Below are 23,045 nucleotides of genomic sequence, written 5' to 3'. Positions count from 1 at the left end.
GAAATCAGAATGTCAAAACACAAGGACATTTCTATGCAAAATGTCTTGTAAGTGTCTTTGACAGATGATTTCTGTCTGCTTGTTATATTAGTTTCATTAATTTGGTCTGCATCAAGCAAAAGCAAAAAAAAAAAAAAAAAAAGGACTTCCATACATTTGCTATTTGAAATAAAAATCCTCAAATGAGTATTATTCCCAAAGAAAACCAAAGTAGCCATGTGGGGAAATTTTATGCTTTAATTTTATACAAGCTTACTCAGCACTGTAAAAATCTATGTACAGGTTTATAGCTGTACAGATTCCCAAATAACTGCATTTTTTTTTTTTTTGCAGTAAAGCTCCGGCTATAAAATTTCAGCTACTACTAATATGTAAATGCCATTAAACATGGATTTTATTTATTGCTTTCTGGGAGAGCCAAACATAACAGTATGTTATTTGTAATATATCCAGTGTACATTGTAAAAAGTGAACTTACGAGGTACATAGTTCTGATTCATGCGACCTAAAATATATTGTTATTTTGACTGCAATTTAAGTGTTATTTATACACTGTTTATAAAACATTACAGATTTCTCTCCTCCTTTAAAGCTAAAGAGAAACTCAGAGATAGGCATTATAGAAAGACAGACATTATAGAAAGAAAGATTAGCATAACACATATGCTAATAATGAAATAAGGTTATTCACAAGAAATCTGGCTACTTTTCAAACAGATTTCCTGTCCCATATCAAAATTCAAGCACTATAGTCTTGGACCCAGCCTTACAAAGTCAGTTAACTGACTCTATACTTTGCATAATATGAGTGCTTATTTTAGTGAAGCAAAGCCTCGACTATCATACTTGTTCGAAACATTTGTTGCAGTGTACTGAAATAAAGAGACATGAGAGCAATCAGTCAAGTGTTTACTGAACCCTTTAGAAGTGCCTGGTAAAAAAACTATACAGTCATGTTCACAAATTTTATAAAACTGTGTCTTAAATAGACGAACAATTCAAATCATGGAGTTTTATAATTGTATCTACCAAACTGGCAAGTATTATAGCATGTAAGCCAGATTTCTCTTAAATAATAAAACCTCAGTTGGGAAGGATTATGAAGTAGAGTAGTGGTGATGATGATGATAGACAGATAAATAGAGTTTTTTGCCTCAGGAAATAAAGTTTCAGAAGGAATTTGGCTTTGATCCAGAAACTCAAATGACGTAATCTGATTTACTCTCTTTCTCACACACGTACCTGCACACACACACTTCTGCCTTCTTTGGTGTTAACATTATTCTCCAATACCTCACTCACTTTATGTAGCTGACCCCCAAATTCTAGGCTTACATATTTATATCTTAGCAAGTATCCCTTGTGGAAGAGGGCTCATCTCTGCTTTGAATAATTACAAACGGTTCTAGTATTGAGATACTTTCTTTTTAACTCACTTGCTTTCCCTAACTGTGGCTCATGGGGACGGACTGGCCTGGCAGACATCATGGGTCTGCCTCTGGTTCCAAGGATGGAGGTCAGCCTTTCCTAAACCACAGAGAATGAGAATAGAGATAGATGGCTCACAGGAGATGTCAGCATGCTGATTTCAGAAGAAGGGTGCGAAACTGTAAGCAAATCGAACCAGTGTCCACAGCTGGTAAGAAACACAGCGGAGAAAGAAATTAAAGGGGAAATTATATAGCATAACATCAACACCTGTCTTATGGTCTTCCTGTCTGTCTGTTAACTTCAATTTTCACATCTACAGATGTCATACAACTCTTTAGTGGTCACTAAACTACAGCATCCTCCATTCATCAGAATTCCCTTCTCAGATAACTAAGAGAAGTCAGGGCTTATGGCCTAGGATGACTTACTCAAGACAAGACTTGGCATGAATATGGAATGGAGGCAGCTTAGTGCGGTAGGTTTGGAGAAACGAGAAGCTAAACATCAAAATTTTAGACCCCATGTTGCCAACTCGCCACCAGACAACTTTATCTACACAAGCCCTAGCATGATGAATTCAATTATTCTAAAGCTAAACTCATTCACCGTGTCCTAGGCTGAACTGCTTCTCTTTCCTGTCAAGTCAGTTATCTTCTAACTTTCTATTAAACTCTTTATAAGTCCTCCCTTAGAAGCCTCCCTAAAATGTCTTTGACAAGATATTCTTTTTGTGTTTAAATTTTGATGAGGGCTTGAATTCACTTATAACAGTGAAAAGGTTCCTTTCCATTTCTAACTTCTGGTTGCCTAGATCCTAGTGTAGTCAAACATTGTTATGAATTTCCTGTAAGTTAACCATATGTGTGTTTGTGTATGCATACAAAAATATAAACTTATTTTAGCCTAAGGTAAGTTTTGTTTGGGGTCCTACCTTTAATACTTTGCAATATATCTTCTTCAATATATAGAATATTTTAAGTCAGTTTAAAATAAAAAACTTGATTTTTTAAATGGATGCATAATATGCTACAGTATCCATTCACATAATACATAGAACCAGTCCTCTTTGATGAGCATATATTTCCAACATTTTTGCTATTGTCAGTAATGCTGCAATAAATAACAGTGTATATATGTATCATGTGTCATCTAAGTTTTAAGAATAATTTATATATTAAGGAAATTAGATTCTTGTCAATAAATTCTAGATATTTTTATCCAAGTATGTAATTTGATTTTGATTTTCTTGGTCATGCAGAATTTATTTTTATGTACATAAATATACCAATTTTTTGTTTATGAATTTTGAATTTGATATCTTAAGTAAAAAGGTCTTTCCCACTCTAACACTATTAAAGAACAAAGCAAAACAAAAAATTCCTATGTTGTCTAATACTTTTATGAAAACACATAGCAATGTTTTGAATACCCTATTAAAATGATCTCATTCTGCTTTGTCTCTGCTTCCTTGATAGATTATAAACTTCGGCATGTTTGTAGCCTCGTGGTCCTTGTTACCTTGTCCCTAACCATCTCTCAATAAATATTTGCTCAATGGAAATGAATTGCAAGCATTGTTCTTTTCAAATCTCTACAGGAATGTGTATAATAAGTAGGAGGTTCTCTTGTGCAGATTTATTAAACAGACTATAAATCTCTCTTAGGTAAAAATTAATAGTTGAGCATAGAATTCTATTCTATTAAGGACTGTGAAAGATAAGCACCTTGACCTACTTTCAAAAGGAAGAAATGGGTGGATAGTTTGTAAAGAAGAAAGTTTTAGAGAAGAGTATGGTTTTGAATTCAGACAAACATGGTTCTAAGTCTTAGTTTTACATATTGTAGCTATAAAAACTGGGGCCAGCTTCCAAGTAATGTGCAATTAATAAAAATGTCTCTAAGACTCAGTTTGCTCATCCATCTAATAGGGTTAATGGGCCTCTGTAAGGGTTAATGGGCCCCATTTAGCCTCTGTAAGAAATAAATGAGATGATGTAAGCAAGCCAATTTTTTTTAATTGAAATGATACTCTAACTTGCATCCTTTATAAAAACTCCTTTATAACACTGGATACACACTTTGCTTCACAAGACAACCTCACAGTGCTAGATAATTACCATGCACGACATTTAGGGGATCAATATTACCCACACGTTGATGATGAAGCCATTTCAGAGTTTGAACCAAGTTGTGAATCAACACTGACTCAAAAACAGATGCGTTGGAAAGTCCCCAGTTGAATATCAAGAATTTGTAAGTCCTCAGAAGAGAAATTGACACTATATGCCTTCCACAGCAAAGTATCTGTGATTTAAGGAGATGACTAAACACAGATTTTTTGTTTGTTTGAATTTAGTGAATCCTCTGAAGTGTTTTGGCAGAATTTTGGCCTCATTCTCACTACCAGTCTACTGCAAAAGAACAAAGTTGGGCGACACAAAGAAAGTTTAAGAGATACGGTGCTACTGGCTATATTGATGAAGGGGCTGTGCACACAAAGGGATTTTTGATTGGCTATAAGTGAGGCTCTGTTATATGGGAGGATAGTGGGATTTATGACTGATTAAGATGAAGACACAGGGTTGAGACAGGCCAACTGGTTTGGAATTTTTCATTGTGTGTTTAGACATTACCCAGGGCAGTGCATTTTGCTACGGTAAACACACATCAGGGAAGCATGAGTAGGAAGATGCCTAAAGGCTGGAAGTTTGGGGGTTGCAGGACCTCAGCAGGCATCAGTTGGCACCACAAACAATTGGCATGTCTTACTTTATACAATCAAAGAAATCAGCTACAACAGATCAAAACCCCATAATTTAGTGTGTATAGACAATTAATCCATAATCCAATTATTATCTCTGTATTTTATGAAATTAGTTTAACAGTGAAGGCTCTTTACTTCCAACGGCTTTTGGTAATCTTCTGTGAACATGCTTACTGCCTTATTTTGAACGAAGTAACAGGATTCAGGAAATACTATTTCCTGAGATCCTACTTGAAATCTTAGGTAAATATCTCCTCCCAGCTCCCTGTTTACTAACAAACAAAACAAAATTCAATAAACAAAATAAAACCAAGAGCGCTGAAGTGCTAGTCCTTTCAGAACTCTCCCTTTTAGTGGAAATAATTAGGTCACTGAAAGACAGGCAGCTCCTCACCTAGGAGACAGACAAATTGGAAAAGGCCACCATATTTGTGAGCATTTCAGGAACAGCACACATAGAAAAAATGGACCTGCAAGGAGAAAACTATTTTTCCAATTCAGAAAGGACACTAGACCAAAATCTAAACCATTCAATTTAATGCTATCATGAAGAGAAAGAAAGTTAAAACCAGTCTGTGTGGGTAGGTGTGCAATAAATTTTAGAAGGTCAGATGATATACAACTTCTTATTCAAAATGTGTGTGTGTGTGTGTGTGTGTGTGTGTTGTTCTTTCTCCTTCGCTCTGTAAGTTTCTGACTAATACTTCCAGCAGTTTTCAGTTCAGCAATCTTTGGAATTTGTTGAGAGAAGGCAGGAACCATGCAACAGGGTCAGAAGGACTGAATTCACTTCATGCTTTCACTTGGGTGACTAGGTTAGCTGTCCTAACTAAGGGTTGGAATGGGAGGTGGAGGTTTTGACTCTAAAGTCATAAATCTCAGCAGTAGAAATAATCAAATGGGTTAGTTCTGTTTCCAGGGCATGTCTGTACATGCCCTCTGCCCAGTTTCCAAGTATAATGTATCTCCTGGGTTTTCAAAGTCAGGCACAAAAGCCACAGTTTAGAACGCAAGCAGTGACCCTGATCATTACTGAATGAAGTGCTTCGTTCTGTACTGTCCAGAAATACCAGAGAGTATGTTTCTCTGGTTAATAGACATGGCGTTGATTTTGTTTGGCTCTTTCATTTGGCTAGGCTAGTAGTCCCTGAGTGCAGGTGAATTTGTTGCCTCCCTCTTCCCCAAGGAACATCTGGCAATGTCTGGAGACAGTTTTGATCCTCACACTTGACATCATGTGAGTGAAGACCAAGGACCTTCCCTCACCACCCAAATGTCAATAGTGTGAGGTTAAAAAATCTGGGCCAGCCTCTGGGTTGAGCAGAGATTCAGATAAAAATTTAACCATGCTTCTTGAAATGAGAACTTGATAAAGGAAAAGTACCAATGAATATACTGGAAATTTATTTTGAGGACACTGAGATTTTGCCACATAAAAATACATGGGTACACAGTTTCTACTAGGGTTAGTTTTAATTCTTTTCTGACAAATGGATTTTTTTCCAATTGAAAGAAGAATCTAACTGATCTTGTCTGGGGTGGGGGAAAGCAACTTAGTCAGTTGTTTGCATTGCAGTAGTTCAATAATGAATAATCTATAAATTGCCAACCCTTGAGAAATGCCCTTTAGCTATTTTTCTCCGTTAAAAAAGTGCTGTAAAATTTAAATGGCTTTTGCCTATGCAGGTGTAGCTTGCCTTAAGCAAGTTTTATCTATGAAAACATTGATTTATTAAAAAAGATTAATCTGGGCCAGATACTTGCTTTAGAATAAGAGTTTGTAGTTTTATAAAGACAATGTAGGAATGATTCCTGTAGAAATCCAAACTGTGGGAACTTTAGATAGTGTGATCCAGTTTATACTCTGGGGAACACATAAATATTAACTTAGAATTTTAAAAAATCAGTTTATCAATTGAGAATTTTAATAAAACTATCTGATAATTTTCTAATAAAAATGGCTATTTATTTCCCTCAGAGTAAATACAATTGCTAAAATACAGGTTCCACATAATTGCTATGTTTGTTAAAAGGTCCCAAAGGTGTGGGTTTTTTTTTTTCTATATCACTAAAAGTTTTATATGAAATACTGCTAGAGGTAAAACTTTGTTTCCTTTTCTTTCTTTCCTTTTGTTTTTTTTTTTTTTTTGAATGGATGTTTATTTTCTTTCTTTCTAAGTCTTTAGGCATGTTAGCCCAACTGGACAGGTTTTTACACACAATACAGCATCATGTCAGGGTATGCTGAACATAGACTGAAAATCAAAAGAAAAATTAGAAGGACATTATTAACTATTAATCCAATATGAAGCCCTAGCAATTATTTAAAAAATTTCTACAGAACTCACATTTCATTAATTTATTCATTCATCCATTCTGTCATCAATTATATAAATAGGACCAACCAGAATTTAGTGCCTATGGGATATCTTCTAATATCCAAGCTATAGGTTAAGGTGATGCAGATTTTAAACCAGATAGGTAAGGTCCTTCCTTCCTTGAGCTTAAAGCAGGGGGATAAAGAGGAAGGGTGGCATTCTGTCTGCTCAGTGAGGAGATGATGGAGGGCAGGGCCACGAAACTGCACAGAAGGAATGACAACTAACTTTGTTCAAAGATGAGAAGTCAGGGACATTCTTCTAGAGAAAATGACATATGAAAAACAGACAAACAAACTTTGAAGACCCCCAGGGAAAAAAAAGAATGACAAAGGAGCAGATAAATTCCCCTCAAGGGTCTATGGAAACTTGAAGGCCACTTCATGTTATGAGGCTTTTCATTTATTATTCCCTTGTTTTTGTAAACTCGTTTGTAGACTTATGGAGAAAGTATTCATTCATAACAGAACCCAGAAGCCAGACTAGAATATGTATATACAAGAACATTTTTTAAAAAATAACCACTGCCTAAAACTACATCAATGATATACTCTGCAGAATGAAATTTAGCCATTTCTACTGATGGAGTCTTCTTTTGATTTAAGATCTAGATTCAAACAATAGATCCATAATCTATCAAAACTTCAACTCAAGCAGAAGTTAACTCTATTCTGTATGTTTGTTAATTTGGAATTAATTGTAGATGTTAATATCTTTATGGTTAGCATGGTATGTAAGCTTTAGAAAAGATTCAATTTGTTTCCCATATGATAGTAAAATTGATTTCACTATAGACCTATAGAACTATAGATGGTTATATTTCTCTACTAATGTAATGTTGTTTTAAGCTATGTCCCAGGAACCTGTGTGTATCTTATTGTGTATGATCAGACAAAGAAGAGCTGTTAAAATTTCCCAAACCTTGTATTATTCTCTCTCTATGATTAAGAATGTCCTCTTGTTTGATTCTACGACATGGAAATGGGACTTTTGGTTAAAATGGTACCTCAGAAGGAAACACTGAATGACAGCAGCGGCTGGGAGAAGGGGAAAATAACTGCTGGAAAATCTCCATCTTATTTAATGCCCAGAATGCTGATTATATTGGAGAAGAAATAAATGTGTGCTGGCTTAGGGGAAATCAGTTTGCGGACCATGCTGCTTTAGGGGAATTTTGCTGCATTTTTAATTCCCTGACCTGGGTCTCTCCAATCAAACAAAATTTTATTCTTTTCACTTGAGTTCCAGATGGAAGAAAATGTAAACAGCTGTCCAAGTGGTGATGGAGCCTTTTCTTTCACATTGTTGCATGTCATTATGTTAGAGATTTACTTTTTCAGCAAATTGAAATCTCTAAAACCTAGTAATCAAAATTTCCCCTTTCCTTCACTTTGTATTCCAATGATCATCAATTGCTTCCTTTCAGAAATAGTTTCCCAAAGATGAAGCTATGATGAGTATGCATGGTTATTATCATATTTACTATAGTCAGTACCATATAGCATTATGTTGTTTACAATAATTAGCTGTTGGAAGCAAGTCTGTAAACACAACAATGTGATAATCTGCACATAGTAAAGCAAGTCACTGTTAAAGGAGAGATTTGGGTACTATGCAGTGGCTACTGGTTATGACTACAATGTAAAGGTCTAAAGGAAACCATTTACTCAATATTTTTCAAGATGATGAATATATGTGAACTAAAAGAAGATGGGAAGGAATTTAGAAGTTTTAATAAAATCAATGGGAATGAGTCTTTTTAAAAAGTTAATGAGTTAATTATATCCACTTAAGAAGCAATGCAATGAAATTGTATAATTAATGCACTTACTTTATGCAAACTTAATTTTATGCACAGGATATGCCTCTCTTTTTTCATATTAAATGGGCAATAGATGTAATCACCCAAAACAACAAATACAAACTATCAAAATCTAGGAGAAGTATATGTAAAGGTTGTTTTAGAGTTTCCTCATCACTGGAAAATATTAAATGTGTTGCTTAAGTGACCTTCAAGTAGATAGTGACAAATTGTCACTATCTGTGGGAAGGAAATTGAAGAACAATTGAGAAGCATAAAGAAATATTGACTAATAAGGAATTAAAAGAACAGACACAGGGATATATACACAAGACCTACACATATTACTTAAAGTGAGTTTTATAAGCTTTTCAAGGATAGTTTCAATTTTATGAAATTCCTGCTTCAGCTGCTGTCTTCAGAACCTGACTCTCTCCTATAATGTAACTCCAGTTTCTATTCACTGATTCAATGCACATTCATTGAGCACCTCCCAATATCAAGGCTCTACTCCATGGAGAAACATGAAGAATCAGACACTGCTCCTTCTAGGGAGTGACTGTCTCAATTGTACAGATGTATCAAAATGAAAAATGGTATGATTTAATATTGGAATTTCCAATGTGCTAGCAAAACATGAAAAAGTTGGAAAGTGGTATGAGAAGAAAAACTATTTATGATTTCTGCATTAAAATAAATAGGAGTTTTAGAGTTCCATTGTGTTTGCTAAATTATTAATAGAAGTCAGATTATGCAAATTAGAGAATAAATTGGTAAAATTCACATACTTACTAGCATATTTTAAAGAAAAGCAAATAGATATTTCCACATGTATTTTGTGTTTCATTCTGTTTTCCTGGTAGTGCAGGGAGGAAATGGGTTTTCAGAGTTGTTCTATAGCCAAAGAACAAACAATTTAGACAATGAAACAATTAAACCGATTCTAAGTGCCAAAATTTGATATTGGTAGTGAGAGTCTGAAGGAGTTTCTTTTAGGAGAATCTTTTCTTTTTTTTAAACATTTTTTTATTGATTTATAATCATTTTACAATGTTGTGTCAAATTCCAGTGTTCAGCAGAATTTTGAGAATCTTGAAAAATACTAATGGTAACTTTTGGTTTCTCTTTAAATATATACTTGTTTACTTACTTTTATAAGGTATTCTTATTAAGGCTTTTTTTTCCCCCCTCCTCTGATAATCTCTTAAGACTGAGTAGTCACTCTGTGCAACCAGTTAGGTTAAAAGTCTGCTGTCAAATGGTGACCCAAGGCCGGGCTTGTGCAGTGGAGGCTGTTACTGCCCTGCTCAGATCACTCTTCCAGGCCGGTGCATGCAGCCCTCAGCTGAGGTGAGAGTGGGTTGCTGAAGGCTTATGGTGTCTTTTTTCAGAGAAGCACCCTCAGTTAACAGGAGCTGCTGTGCCTGGGAGAATGCACTGCTCTCCACCCACCCTCTTCCAAAGCCCACAGCCAAGACTGATGGCTGTGAGGGTACAGAGGCTGTATTGCTTTCTGCAGAGTGGAATCAACTCTGCGATGCAGCCCATACCCCTGAGCTTTCCATTGAGATGGGTTAGTTTACAGCCTCTTACATCTTCCTCTGCCCTATCCTCCTTTCCTCATTGCCTTTACCCAGAAAGCACTCAGCCTACCAATTACCTGAATAAGAATTCCTATCTCAGGCTTTCTTCCAGGGAAATGATAATTAATGATAATTGAATAAATGCTGAATGATGTTTACATGCATGGTATTCACCATTAAGGGATACCAAGGACTATTGGCTTATCGGTGAATATATATCTAGACAGACCTGTCTACACTGTAGTGTTCAGAAAGAAAAGTTTGTGATCATTTAGCAAACCCATGAAGTACAGCATTGAAAATACATTGTAATTTTGTTTTGTTTTGTTCTGTTTTTTTCTGCAGTTGAGAAAGTCAATTTAAGAGGATTAAGTCAACCTGCAGTAACAACAGTAACCACAAAAAAGAAAAAAAAAATCTGGACTTAACACAACCACCTGTTCTAGTCTATAGATTGTTAAAAGAAAAAGTTGTGAAATACATGCTATGAATAAATTGGGAACAGACTAGCTACAAGGCCTCTACTTTTAAAGATATTGAGGATAGCTTAAGATGGTTCAGTTACATTGTAGTTTATAATTTACAAATGATTATTCATTTGAAACTAGTCAGAAAAATGTAACCTGCTGAAATGACTTCAGAGTTTAACCCTTCCCACATTTTTTCCCCAAACATCCAATTATCTCCCATCAGTCTTGACAGTGAGTTGTCCTGTTAAAGAGCTTTCAATTCCATTACAGATAAACTCCAAATATTGATTTGTACCTTTTATTTCCTTGGTCTGAGATATCATGGCAAGGCTGAAAACATCCACATCCATTGCTGCATGGTAGAAAAGAAATGGCTCCAGAGAAAGACAAATCTCAGGTAACAGGCACAAAATCATTTGCTACGTTTCTACTTCTGCACATTGTGTAGGCTAGGCCTATGTGGGTCCAAAGAAGACAGAAGTACAGAAGTGTGAGCACTGAAGGCAGCTCTGGGACACAGTAAATGTTCAATAAATGCATACAGAATCTGGTTATAAAGTAAGCTGTCTGTAAAACAGCCTCAGAGAGTGCCGCTGACATTCTGGCAGTCAGTAGGAAGGAAATATTATGCGAGACAATTCCCGATGTCTAATTTACAGTCATGCAAATTAATGAGTTTGTTGTATAAAAGATTTAATGTGAGCTCCTTGGGGTAAAACAAAGAAATATATAAACAAATACTCATCTTTGTCTCCTTATTCTCAGAAATCTATATCATAAGGAAACACTAGAAAATGCTTGCTGAATGAATAAATGAGTGAGTGAGGGAATGAGTGAATGGTACATTTAGAGTAATTACTATGTATTTCTTTGGCATTCATTGTATGAGGGTCACAAATGTTGGGAAGCTGTTCTAGCCTTGCCTGCCCTCCTCTCGCCCATCCTGCTGCCTCTCAGTCACTCGTATCTTTGATGTTTTGAATACTCAGTGCTTCCTTTCTGATTCAGGACCTTTGTACCTACTGTTCCCACTGTTAGTCATATTTTTCTTTCCCTTCAGTGCAATTAATTCTTACTCATCCTTTATGCCTTGACTCACACATTTTATTCTTAAGGGAGTTTTCCTTGAATTCCAGTTTTAATAATCAGTTTCTTTATTTTCTACTAATTATTTTAATTTGAATTTAGGAGTTTTTTATTTGATAAGAGACTGATTTGAAAATTTCAGGCTTTATCATTAATTAAGTAGTATTATAACTGAAAGCAAACATGGAATAATTGTCTAATTAATGCCATCAGTGTGAATTACTAATTTAGATAACTACCTTGAAGTAATTTTTATTTTTCTTTAGAGTAAATTCTTTTAAGTTTAATTTCTTCTAGTGACTCTACTCACTTAAACTATCTAAGATAATAAGACTAATGTTTGTTTTATAGAGCAATCAAATATCACAGAATTTTTCTAGGAATAATGCTTATTTCAGATAAGTAAGGTATTAACTATATGGGATGTCTGAAAGTTATTTTGTTCTTAGTGCACAATCACATAGACATTTAGAGTCACTGCTCTATTTCTTCCAATTTTTAGATTAATTAATTGATATGTTAGATTACATTAGATTAATTAAATGAGAAAATATTTTTACAGGAATTTATGGGACATATTATATTAAAACACATCTAAGGTTTGACTTAAAGGGAAGTAAAATCATAAGCTCTTCTTGCTGCTGGTGAACCACTGCTCAAGAGCTTTGTTGGCAGTTTCTTCAGAAAGTGTACATGATGATTTTAGACTATAAAACCAAACTCTCAGCATATTACAGAAGGCATCTGGCATAAACTGTTAGTGTTCACCTAACGTTCATTTCCAGGGCCCCATTAATCTACATAGAATCAAATGACTCACTCCTCCAGTGGAGAAGGAGCAGAACTGACGTGTCCCTCTGGTCTTGACACACAAATGTGGGTGTATGTTCTCCAAGTTCTTTCCTCTCCTCAGCACAGGTATAAACAAAGGGCTCTGAGAATTTGAGAGTTTAAAGTAGCCTAGCCTCTGAATTACTTGTTGGAAGGTTGCCACAAGCCACCTATCCTGCCCTAGTCTTGGGTTATGTTACACCAGGTAAATTCCAGGTTTATTTATTACCATGGCATAGGTTTGCCTCACCTGAATAGCATCGTGTCTCAGGATTTGCTTAAACAAACTATCACACATTATGCTTGGTCAACAAAATCAATACAACAGAATTATATTTAGTGAGCACTGACTAAGCAGTATATCACATGTTGGAAATAGAGACAGAAATAGTACCCCTTCTCTTTAGGACTAAAAGACTCAGCAGGAAAGGTCTGGTTTTATAAATCAATAATCAAATGGTATTTGCTGTTATCATGATTAAAGAAGAAAAAAGATAAGTATTGATTAGCCAGCTCAGAATGCCATAACAAAATACCATAGACTAGGTGACTTAAGCAACAGAAATATATTTTCTCACAGTTCTGCAGGCTGGAAGGCCAAGATCAGAGTGCCACCATGGCTAGGTTCTGATGGAAATTCTCTTCCTGGCTTGCAGACAGCTGCTTTCTTGCTGTGTCCACTCATGGCAGAGAGAGAGTGACCAAGCTCATACCTATAGTCCCCAAAGTAATCCCTACTAGTGGCTTTGCTTATTTACAGGACCACACTGGGCGAGCACTCTGACCAAGGACCTTGGCAGGGTGCAGATCTGCCTGATTCAGATCCTTGAGTAAGTGGCTCTGCCTGCCGTAGAGCCCAGTTTGCACACACCCAAGCAAGGTGCTGAGTCACAGACCCACTTGCTGTGTAAGATGACTTCCAGCCACACAAGACCAGAAGGGCTGGTGACAAACCCTGGAAGCTGTGTAGCCCAGTGGTGCTCGAGCCAACAGAACGGTGGGCAGAACTGATCACCCCTAGCGCACAGCTAGGATTGGGCTGCCAGGCTATGCACAGGAAGGGGATTAACTCATACACAAGGCTGAGGGTAGTTTGCAGCTCCTCCCAGCTGGAGATTCTGTTTGGGAAATTGATAATAGCCTGGGGTGCCCCACCATTCCACCCAGGCAAGGGGACACAGACATAGCCTCAGTCATTGTGGAGAGTGTCTTCCCACTCCATGTGACGAAAGGGCTGGTGAAAATACCTGAAAGGTGCGTGGGCCAGCAGTGTTCAGGCCAAGAGAAGGGCAGACAGAGACAACAGTTTGCAGAGCAAAGCCAGTGGCCATGTTTGGACAGGGAATTTGGGTGGGGGTTGGCTTGAGTTAAGACGACAAAGAATTTTATTGTCTTTATAGTTGTTTAACCTATGGTGCCCAGGCAGGGAATATCATTCATAGCCCTGATCATGCTAAATACAGCCTTCAGCTTATTTGACCAGGGAACCCAGTGAGAGCACCTGGGCAGGTGTGTAGGCCATTTAAGAACCCTACATGTGGTGCTACTTGAACACAGAACACAGCATGTGCCTTTCTACAAATACAGAGCAACACCAGTGGCCACACCTGATCAGGAAAGTCTGTGCACAGTCAGGTCTGATTTCGACCCTCAAAGAGTGAACTGTGCAGGTCCTACGCTCTGGCCTGCTGCCCTGCCAGGGCAGGGACGCTAATTCACAACTCCATATACTGCTGTATATAGTACCCAGTCCTGACCATCTGGTAAGGCTGACCAGAGATTTCAAGTAATGTTGGAGCCCTTCTTACAGCTTCATTTGGGTAGGGAACCACTTCAACCATCCTAGTCAACAGTTCTCAGCCAGTGACATCATCCCCATCCCCATCCCCAAAGCTTGAATAGTTGCTTTGCTCAAAAACAGACTATTTTAGCAGTCCCTACTTGCCCAAAGACACATCATCAGACATGCCCAGAAACCCACACTGAGCCGACTGATGAAACACTCTTTGCCAAAGCAAATCTCTAAGTCTCGAAGAGAAGCCCTATTACTCAAATGCAGAGATAACAATGTAAGGAATCAAGGATCGTGAAAAATCAGGTAAATATGGTAACACCAAAGTAAAGTAATTATCCTCCAATAACTGACCCTAAAGAAATGGAGAACTATGAACTGTTAGAATTCAGAACAATTCTGTTAAGGCAGTTTAATGAACTATAAGCAAACACAGACAGAAAACTATACCAAATTAGGAAAACAATTCATAAACAATACAGAAAGTTTGACAAGGAAATAGCAATCATCAAACATAAATCCTAGAGTTGAAAAATACAATAACTAAACTAAAAAATTCAAAAGAATGTTTCAAAAGTAGACATAACCAGGCAGAAGAAAGAATCAGTGACCTGGAGGCTAAGACATTGGAAGTTACCAGCCAGATGAGCAAAAAGAAAAAAAAAAATAAAAAAGAATGAAAGAGTGGAGAAAGCCTACAGGACTTCGGGAACACAATGTAAAAAACAATATTCACATTACAGGAATTCCAGAAGGAGAAGAGAAAGAGATAGGGACAGATAGTATATTTAAAGCTATAATGTCTAAAAATTTCCCAAACCTGAGGAGAGAAATAGATGTCCAGGTCTATGAAGCCCGAAGGATCCCAAATTGTTGAGCCTTCAAGGGGGTTACACCTAAACGCATTATAATTAAGTTGTCAAAGGTTGAAGACAAAGAAAGAATTTTATGAGGAGCAAGAGAAAAGAGAGAAGTTACATACAAAGGTACCACCGTAAGACTGCAGGTAGATATCTCAACAGAAACTTTTCAGGCCAGGAGAGAATACGGTGACACATTCAATATATTAAAAGAAAGTAACTGTCAACCAAGCATTTTATAGTCAGTAAAGCTGTCATTCAGAAACAAAGGAGGGATAAAAAGTTCCCTAAATAAACAAAGCTGAGGGAGTTCATCACAACCAGATCTTCCTTATAAAGAAATGCTAAATTTTAATGATGGGAGATGAGCTCACAAAGCATCTGGGACTGCTGCATTAACATTTTTAGGTTTCCAAATATCTATAGCATCCTGAGATATCCCTTCTAAGATAGGACAGTTTATTTCATCATAAACTCACTATCATTAATAAAGAGGCACATCATTTGGTAGGCTTTCTGCATTTTTTCAGGAACATAAATTTACTGTACCTGGAAATAGTGATCAATTGAAAGAAGAGGGAAAATATATCAAGGCTATATAATAGTTCAGCTGGTGTGACATATTGGTGTGAGCCCAAAATGGACTACTATGGCATTATATCCCATTTCAGGAGTGGCTCTAAACAAAATGGTAAATGGAAATCTTTCTGGAGGAGTGAGCTGTGAACAGTCCATTTATTATTCTCTTTGTAGGGAGGGAGCAGGGAATTGAGTTATGAATATACATGGACACTTGAGCAGTAGTGAATGGTTTGCCTAGGTAGTAAAAAGTCTGGAGAGAACAAGAATAGAAAATCAGGAAGTAAGAACAAAAAGACATTGGAGATAGACTCATGGGAGCAAGCATAATTTGTGCATTTCATATTCATGCCCAATAGAGGGCATCTGCTGCAAAGAGGCACTCAACCACAAAATTGGAGAGCATAACTTATTCTTGAATGTCAGTCATTCTGTCTTCTTGGCCATACAAGTGTTGGTGGAAAAGCCCATGAATTAAGTGGCCACAGCCTCATGAATGGAAATATGAATTCAACACCACATACTTCTTCAGTATGTGGATGACTAGCTACTGCCACTATTGATAGACTAGTCTGATGGCAATAGAGACCAGTCATGACTCCCAAAATTGCACCATTCGTCAGGAATCCAAGCACCCACTTGATGGCAAGTTGATTAAAATAGACATTATCCGCCCTGAAGAAAACTGATTTATTCTTATCAGAATTGAAAGCTACTCAGGATATAGATTTTCCTTCCCTGCCTGCAATTCCTCTGCCAGCACCACCAATGAGAACTTACAGAACACCTACGCTATCATTGTGGTATTGGGTATATCATCACCTAAGTCCAAGGGATCCATTTTATGTCAAAGTATGAGTGACAATGGGTGAATGACAATAGGATTTTCAACATTCATGCTACGTGCCCTTCAGAGACAGCCAGTCAAATATAATGATGGAATGAACTATTCAAGACTTAGCTAAGTTGACAACTCCAGGAACTCACCCTGTTGAGTTAGAGCCCAGTCATCTAGGATGTGATATATGCACTGCACCTGCATTTGATATATAGTGGTGTCCACAGTGAGTAGAATATGCAGATCTATGAAATGAAGGACAGTAGTACAGTCACTCTTTCTTACCATCCTGCTCACTTATCCATTTGCAGAATTTGTGCTCCCATCCCTGCAATTTCAGATCCCTTAGCTTAGAGGTTCCGAATCCTAAGGGAAGAAGACTTTCCCTAGCAGACTCAATTAATATTCCATGACTTCCACCTGATCTCTTTAATTGTCCTATTCTAGTGATCCACAGACAAAGAAAGAAGTTAATATATTTCTGGGACTATTTAACCCTTAGTAGGATTAGGAGCAAAATTTTATGCTACACAGTGAAGTCTTGGAGAAGTGTATCTGTAATGCTGACTATACACTGGAATATCTCCTGGGTTTTACTGTAAAATAATAGTTGTGAAAAGTCAAGTGCGGCAACGTAGTCTTGCTAGGGAAAGGGTTCTAAGGGTACACTCTCCCCAGGGAAGTAGGTCTGGCTTAGGTCAACAGACAGTCTAGGACAGCCAAACTGCTAGCTGAAGGTAGGGGGAATCTAGATTTAGTGGGAAAGAAATGAGATAACGGGTATTAATTACCATCCCAAGTGTAGTTTCAGTGGGGCTGTAGCTATCTTTCTCTAAGTCTCTTGTTTTTAAGTGATTTCAGAGAATTTGTCTGGCTTAATCCAGAAGTTCACTCTGTTACTGATTGGGACTTAATGAAGGCTTTGAATAGATCTGAGTGGTGCAAAATGGAAACTAAATTTGATGCCTTTTTCTGCACAATTTCAAATCTTCTCAGTCTGACCAAATATTCAAGGCAATGTTTTATCAAGCCTAACACAGACGTTACCCGACAAACTTTCTTCTCTTACAACTCTCATTTCCTATTCAGCAGTTTTTGGATCCTATAATATTAAGTGCACACACAAACCTGATTGGAATTGTGTATTTGTACCTTGGATGCGTAGGAGAGATAATGTCTCCTAGGACAACCTTGGACCATTATGTAGGGTGATCACATGGCCCAGAATAGAGTTGAGTTATACTGGCTGTGCTAGCACTGTTATTGACACCTTCTCCTTTCACCGCTGTAACTGTCCTATTTTACATGATGAAGCATTTAATCACCTTATCACTGGGTATAGAAGCCAGTAAGTAAAATGCTTCCCTCATGTTCTACCTAGGTGAATGGTCCAGAGAGGCATTAGACACAATAAACTTCTTAGATGTTCCCATGCTATTGAACAAGCATTCATACTTAGTTTGGAAAACTCAGTGATATATCCTGTATTGGCCTTCCTTGCTCCCTTTTTACCTCGTCCCGTCCTTCACTCCTCTGAGATCATATTTTCAAATAAATTAGTCATACATGACAAAAGACAAACAGTCCTCATCCCTGGCTTTGCACGAAGGAGAATCCAGACTATGCTGACTTAGGTTCAAGGAGTGGTAATATCTGTGATGGCTAGCTATTGTTGCATAATAAATCACCCCAAAACTTAGTGGCTAAAAATAATAAAAATTGAATTTATCTCTCATTTACAAGACAGCTGAGGTTCCGCTCACCTGAGCTGCGCTTAGCTGGGAAGCTTGCTTATTACTTGAGTCTGTGAATCAGCTGAAGTAGCTCTGCTCCAAGTTTCTTTCGTTCTCCTTGCACTGCAGACTAGCCAAAGCACGTTTTCCTTTAGAAAGTCCAAAATCAGGGGCAGGGAAGTATACTCCACCTACAAGGAAGCAATAGCAATTATGTAAATACAGGGAAGGGTAAAGGATTTAAGCTAGTAAATCAGTCTACCACATGATTATAAAAGAAATGCCAGTGTATTGTCAGTGAACGGAAAACCTGTGCAGTAGTTCTGGTAATGATGCCCATGGGCCAATAGGTAAATTCTGTTTAATGGAAACTCTGATGAAACTTATGTTTTCTATGTCTCACCACCATTAAACTCAATACAATAGTGTGCATATTTCATAAATAAAGGATAAGAGTGGGAAGCCAGAATAGTCGTTTAAGTAGCTAAACTCCAGATTTTAGAGCTGTTCTGTGACCTCTTCAATGTGTCTAGGAAATAGGATACAATCATAATTATTATGCATGGAAAAATCTCTCAATCTTCAGGGTTAAAAAGATTAGACTAAGAGAGGAGCTGCATTAATGGAATACATTTATTTTCACTGGGGCCCAAGTAATTTACCCTATAATTTAGAAAGATCACGATGGGCCTCATGGTAAATAATACTCCTAAAATAGTGAGTCTTGCAGAGCAATTGGTGCTCATTAGAATTCAGTGTTGGAAGCAGCAGGTGGCAGGCAGTCCCAAGGAAAAATTCTGCAGTGTCCTTCAATGGTCGAGGCAAAACAATTCATGTCATAAGATACTGGGTCTTACCTACTCCCTGTTGTAAGTTGTCATTGTGTGAAAGATCTATATTCACATGAATATATTCAGGGGATTTGGACTGAATTACTGGAATATATTTTTTTCTAAAATATAATTTTTCTTACCATGTCATTGAGGAGAATATGTGCATTTCTCTGACTATTTTCACTTTGAAGGCAATACATTTCAAGACAAAATGATGTTCCTTTTTTTCCAGAGAAAAGTGAATTTTTGAGTATCTGTGAAGTTATACATATGTGGTATAAAGTGAAAAAACAATTTTGTGTTGGGGCAAAAGACTAAGAAAACTGTTATCACCCTTCCTTCGATGTGCTTTTTCCTGAGGGAAAGTAAATGTGGTATGTGGACTGAATTTTCCTTCATGGCACACTAGTCTCTACCTCTCCTTCACCAAAAAGGAAAAGAAAAAGGTAAAGGAAAAAGTAGCTGAGATTTCTTGGGACTCTTGAATACTTCTATCCTTTTCAAATCACAGTGGAGAGTTAAGCCAAGTATTTAGATTCAGACCATCTTTATGTGGAAAAAAACAAACAAATAACCAGTTCTATAAATAATATAAGGCTAAACTATCTAGTTAATTGTCGAAGTCTGTGCAGTTACAGCTTAAACAACTGTGTTCAAGAGAAGCCTTTTATTATGTCTTTAAGAGTGAAATAACCATAAAAATTATAGCCGTTATCTTTGCCTTCCATTTGATATGCCTTTGGATTTGGCAAAGAGCTCCTGGCAGAGAGGTTCAGGAGACAGATGTTGGGGGTAATGGACCTGCGTTCAAATCCGTTTGGTCTTTTACTATTTGTGTGATCTTGGCATAGTGTTTAATCTTTACAAATCTCAGGCGCCAATAAAGCAGAGGTGATGGTAACTACCTCATAGGGTTGTTGTAAGGGTTAACAGTGATTTTAGAGTTAGTGTCTGGCCCACAGGAAGCACTCAGAAGATGACAGAAAATTGTTTATATTTTGGGAATAATACGAGAATTGCCTATGGTGGGCGGGGGAAGGTATCTCATAAAAATATTTTGTAAATAAGTGTTATTTAGAATAGTTGTGCATACCAATCAAAGTATCTGAATTAAAAATAAAGGAAACAGACATAACAGTAACATCAGCAAGACAATACCTCTATGTTGGTATATCAGATATCTTTAAATAATGGTGTAAATGGGTTCAGTAAGGTATTATGTGTTAATCTTTCTTTTAATTCCTTTAGAGAAAGAATTTCATGAGAGGTTTCTTCAAAATAAGGCAACTACATACAAGTGATAGTTTTATTTTTCCTGCAAGAGGAAGAAACAGGTCAAGATTTTCCAGGGCTTGATGCTTATAAAATTTGGGGCACCCACTTCAAAAGTTGGAGCCTATGTGTTCTACTGGGAAGTGCTGGGAAGAAGACAGACACTGGATATTTTTTCTCTTTGGTACCAGGAGAGCAGAGGAAATAGCAGCCGTGAAGGGAGATTCTCCTTGAGGCCCTGAAGGGAAAAAAAGCAGTGCTTCATAGTTCCCTGAAGTTAGTGTCACTGCTGAAGGAATTCGGTGACAGAATCCCTTACAAGAGCCTCCACGTCTGTCAGCCTGTGTCTAACGCCAGGGGTCCTGCTGGATGATGCTCTCCCATGGCACTGGGTGGAACCTGAACTGCGATCTCAGTGTCTCCCACACCATGTGGGCATGTGGTGAATACCTACACGTGGGGAGACTCCCAGCTCTGTGGGTCAGCAAAACTGAGAAGGAAGAAAGAGATTTCAATGCAACTGCCGGATACCACACTAAATGCAAGTGCACTAAGCTATCCTATCAGAAAGCAGAATCAAACTGGGTTAAGAACAAACAAACAAACAAAAACTTTATGATGCTTATGAGAAGGACATCTAAAACAAAATTGCAAAATATTTTGTTAATGTGCAAGTATGTACAGGAAAATAAAAACCAGAAAGCAGGGATGCCAAATAGAATTCAAATCTAAGAGACTTAAACAAATATTAAAGGACTCCTAGAGATGTTACAGTATCATAAAGATATAATCATACCTATATATGCATAGATATATACTCATAAAGATGTAATTCACTGTACAGATGGATAGATAATATATAGATCACTATACAGTGAGATACACATAGTGATGTATGTGTATACATGCACACACATATATAACCTTTATCCATTAAGCAGTGTAGCAGCAGAATATATACTACAAAAGCTTCCTGAAAAATAAGGATTACTTGATTAAAAAAAAAAAAAAACTTTGTGGGAAATATATAACATGCCTCTCACAGAATTTGACACATCAAGTGGACAAATGTAAAAAGGAATATAAAGATTTGAATAATAAAATCAGTATTAATATGAATTCCTGAGCCAGACTGCCTGGGTTTGACCCCTCCTTTTACTGTCTCCTGGCTGGATGTTCTTAGACAATTTAGTTTACCTCTATGTGCTTCAGTTGCACTTGTTTGTTAAACGTGGGAAATAATAACACTACTCAGGTTGCTGCGAGGATTAGATAAATAACTAATATAAAGTACTTAAGACATTACCTGGCACATATCTGGGGCTATAAAAGTTGCCTTTCAGTATCATCATCATCACCAATACCAGCATTGACCCCTAGAACAATAGAAATGAATCAAATTGATACAAGTAGATCAAAAAAGGACTGAAACGACTAACAATCATAAAAGAGATTGGAGAGGACAATTTTCATTGTCCACTAAAATCAATAGTAACAATAATAGCAACAATAATAATATTTGGTCGGAGTGATAGGTCTGTCAATTTTTGTTTTTCCAAAGGCTTTATTTTCTACCATCATCATCATTTTAATTTATTAAAACTCAACTTTATAAGGCCTACTTTACAAGAAGTAAAATATCCCCATTTGTAGAGTATGATAAGATTTGCACATACTCATGTAGCCACTTTCACAGTCAAAAACAATATTTTCATCACTTTAAAATAGCCCCTGATGCTGAACTGCAATCAATCTCCTCCCAACTCTGCCTTAAATAACCATTCTTTGTGTTCTGTCGGTATAAAATTGCTGTGCCTTTTCTGGAATTTCTTTCTGTTAGCGTGCTATCTTCTAGATTTATCCAAGTGATGAGTATTGGTAATTTTTGTCTTTTTAGTGCTAAGTACTATTACATTTATGAAAGTATCACAATTTTTTAATCCAATAATCTTCTGGTGGAAATGTGCATCATTTCCAATTTTTGGCCATTATGAAAAATTTTTCTTTGACTCTTCTTTGCAAACCTTTCTGTGGAATATGACTTCATTTCTTTTGAGAAAATAAAATACATAGGAGTGGAGTTCCTTGGTAATAATATTTTAAGAAACCAGTGAATTGTTTTTCAAAGTAGTTTTAACACTTTACACTCTTGGCAGTCAGGTGTAAGAATTCCAGTTGTCTCACATCCTCAACATGCTTTGGTATTTTCAGTGTTCTTAATTTTAGCCTTTCTAATAGGTGTGCAGTGGTATTTCATTGTACTTTTAAGTTGCATTTTCTTGATGAATAGTGATTTGAGCATCTTTTTTATGTGCTTATATGTTATTCATATATTTTGATGAAAAGTCTGTTTATACATATACATACATATATATATTTAAAATTTTTAAATGGTTGGTTGTCTTCCTGTTATTGAGCTGTAAAAATTCCTTAATGATGTACTTCAAAGATCAGTGATTCTCCATTTTGATGAAGCCCAATATTTCTATTTTTCTCTATGTTTTGTGTTATTCTGTATAAACGTGTATATGTGTTTGTCCTAAGAAAACTCTGTCCACCCCAATATCTTGTATATTATTTTATATAAGTTTTAAAGTTTTACTTTTAGGCTTGTAATCTACTTCAAGTTAATTCTGTGTGTGTGTATGTTGGGTCAAAGTTAATTTACTCCAAGTGAATACCCATTTGTTTAAATACCATTTCCTAAAATATGATGCTTTTATCATTGAATTATCTTGACACCTTAATCTAAAAACAACTGATCATATAAGTGTGGTTCTGTTTTTAGATGCCC

This window comes from Camelus bactrianus, chromosome 17 (genome assembly GCF_048773025.1).
Source record: "Camelus bactrianus isolate YW-2024 breed Bactrian camel chromosome 17, ASM4877302v1, whole genome shotgun sequence".
Lineage (NCBI taxonomy): Eukaryota > Metazoa > Chordata > Mammalia > Artiodactyla > Camelidae > Camelus > Camelus bactrianus.
The sequence above is the reverse complement of the archived record's forward strand: the minus strand, read 5'-3'. Positions refer to the sequence as shown.